A 3,409-nucleotide genomic window follows, 5' to 3' on the forward strand; every position below is an offset into this window, starting at 1 on the left:
CCATCACCACCCCCTTTTGTACCGCTTTGTTCGCCATAAGTTGGCAGGGCATGCTCAGACGTGAGTCCCTTGCTCACTTTGCCACTGGATTCAAGCAAGCCTGGCTGAAGACGGGAAAATGCCAGAAACCGTTCCTAGGAAGCTTGTTTCCGGTCCAGGGAAGGCATGGCTTCGCAGTTCGGCCTGGACTGTTCCCATGAGGCACAGGGTCAGATTGATTTGCATATGGCCATGTCTGAACTGGGGTGGCAGAGTGGGCTAAAGAACGGTGATGGATCAAACCCGGATCTGTTGACTGGGTGTGAGTGTTTGATTGGTTCTGATGCTCCTTCCATCACCACCCCCTTTTGTACCGAATGATAGGATTAGACATGCGGTTTACTCAAGCTGGCAAATACTCAATGTAGACACATTGACTAAAGAATCGATGCCTAAGCCTATGTTTGCTTTTAGGCGTAATAGAAATTTAAAGGACCATGTAGTAAACTCTCGTATGAAGAAAAATATTGTCTCACAACAGACTAGCCTAATTGGCATGCACCCAGTGGTTGGCACATATAAATGCACTAATTGCAAGTCTTGCGCTACAGCAATAGAAGGCCCAACGTTACACTTTAACAATCGGGTTTTAACATCAACCAATCTCAGCAATTGCAGGACATCGAATGTCATTTATTTGGTATTATGCCCTTGCAACCTTGGTTATGTAGGCAAAACAAGCAGAGCTTTGAATGTTAGATTAACCGTACACAGGTCCGCTATTAGGACAAAAAAGGTCACGGCTCCAATGGTCACCCATTATTTGGAACAGAACCATCAGCCTGATGACATGCAATGGTATGTCATTGAAAAAATTATACAGAAAGCAGGGACGAACATGGAACGCACTAGAAAATTCAGAGAAGTGTACTGGATTTTCATCTTGGAAACAGCAGTTAAGGGCCTAAATTCGGAGATTCCATGGGATCAAGCAATTAAATAAATTACACATGCTATCCCTCAGCCACTTCATCTTTGATCAATTTATTACATAATTGGGCTAGGTGTACCATTTTTTAGTATCTTCATTCTAGTAATTGGCGGTGCAATGAGTGTATTTTCTACATTCCCTTTTGGTGTTTATATGGATATCATACATCTTGAGTCCTTGATAGACATTGTGATAATATATTTATCAAGAGACACTGTGTTTTGTCAGCATCAGATTGATCAGGATAATCTACATCTATTACTCCACTTATTGTATTTTTGCCAGTATACATTTAATTATGATCGTCGGTGCCTAGGCATGTATATCTTACTCCAACTTTGACGTCTGGCGTTATTGCGATCAACTATGGCAGTTTGACCTTCATTGGGCTTTATCTAACGGTACGCTTTACAGTTTGCCTTAATTTTCATCGTGTATTGTCAATAGAAGACTGATCTAGACAGCCCATATTTATCATTCTATATATCGTATATCTGGCAATAGACATGAAATTATGATTGTCTGAGCCGTAGCATGAACATTTAATCCTAAATTCTAATCCTGGGGGGTCATGAGCAATACGGGTCTTTCACCTTAACTGGGGTGCACTTCATAGTGTAGTGTTGGTCTACATTTCAATTTTTTCTTAGCTGTATTCAGTAGCAATAAGATGCATTTTGTATCCCGTTCGAGACAGTATTCAAAACCATCGATATACACTTCAAGATGGCCGCGATATTCTCATTTAACATTTAGAGAATTATCATGCGCCTTTTAATCACGTCATAGTTAGGGGCTCGCCGCGTATGTTGAACCATATAAATTACACAACATGGCGGTCGTTCATTTCCCTACAGCGCTAGAAGTAAGGCAGACTCGAACATCCACACTCCTTTTTTCGGTATGTACCATTCAGTTTGTCTATCGTTATTTGTTTAGAGAGGTATCTAGCGCATTTCAATTACGTTAAGTTAGGAGTTCGTGTTGTGTGTCAAATTATATAAATTGTAAATCATGGTTGGCATCTACTACCTTATAGTGCCAGATTTAAGGTGGCGTTTACTATCTTGAAGCGCTGGATTTAAGTCAGTTTTTAACTTTTACTTTTATATTTTGTTTTGTTCATGGATATTGGTCGGGACCATGAGTATATATATATATATCTTGTTACTCCCTGTCTGTTTCAACGCTATGGGAATCGGAATCTATGGTCTTTGTTAATCCACATTAGTAACTGGTGTTGTATTTCAGTTTTTTGAGTGCATAAAGTTAAAAAACAAGCCCTTTAGATAGTCAACATATATTTAGTTACTCTTGAAAGTAACTTCATGTGTGGCTTTTACTTCAGTTATAGTTTAGGGCCACAAAAAAAAAAAAACATTTTTGCTAAAGATAACCATTCAGGTCTTTATACATTTATGTCCTTCATATTGGATAGAATGTTACGTATCTCGTATATGTCATGAATCTCATGCTTTGTTCGTAGAAGATATCGTGAACGCCATACGATCCGTATCACATGAATCGAGGCAAAAGGCGCATTTCTATTCTATTCTATCACAGCGTGTGACACTATTTTAAACCTACCAGTGGATCTGGGATGTCAGACGAGACATGCCACTAATACTTGAGATTATGGTGGATATTTAATAAACTGCAGCTGAGAATCCATTGGGAATTCAGTCACAGTTGTTCATATTGGGTATGTATGATTAGTCATTTTCATCCTCAATTAGATTTATGAATAAGACACCCTGTTGGCACTCAGTGAAGTTCCCCATTGTAAAGTAGCCGTAATACGGTTATTATGGGCATTAGATATCATTGTGAGGTAGAGTTTTCATTATTCATTATAGGAATTCTACTAGTTCCCTCTTTCCACCATCAGTGTTCCCTTTATTCATAAAGGCCAGTAGTCTATTATATATTCGAACCTCTATTGATAATCACTTAAAGAAATATTTGTCTTTATTCTTGACTTCATAGTTCTTCTTTTCAAATATCATGTGACATTAACAAATCTGAAATAAGAGGAGTAAATAGAAAACTTTCTATAATAGCAATTTATGTTATTTTTACAGAATCTCATATCCATTGAACCTGTATGAAATTTTAAAGTAATTCCATCTAGACAATCTACCTAGTCACGTGACAGCACTTGTCAGTTACCGTAAGAGTTTGTGTAACATACTAGCGTTTCATCATTCTTTTCATCAGTTGGTTAGTCATGAATATGTGACATCTCATTCATCTTTCAAGAACACTAAAATATCACTTGTTCCATGATTAAGGAATTTCTTGCTAATTGGAAGTGCAATTCACCATGCTATAGGTATTGGTTGTGTCATGTCTTTTTTAAACAAAAAAACTCTTTTTTCACTTTTTATTTCTTTCTGTATAAGATTAGTATACCTTGATGTTTTCATTTGTTAGTTTACT

This window comes from Triturus cristatus, chromosome 7 (assembly GCF_964204655.1).
Source record: "Triturus cristatus chromosome 7, aTriCri1.1, whole genome shotgun sequence".
NCBI classification, from domain to species: Eukaryota; Metazoa; Chordata; class Amphibia; order Caudata; family Salamandridae; genus Triturus; species Triturus cristatus.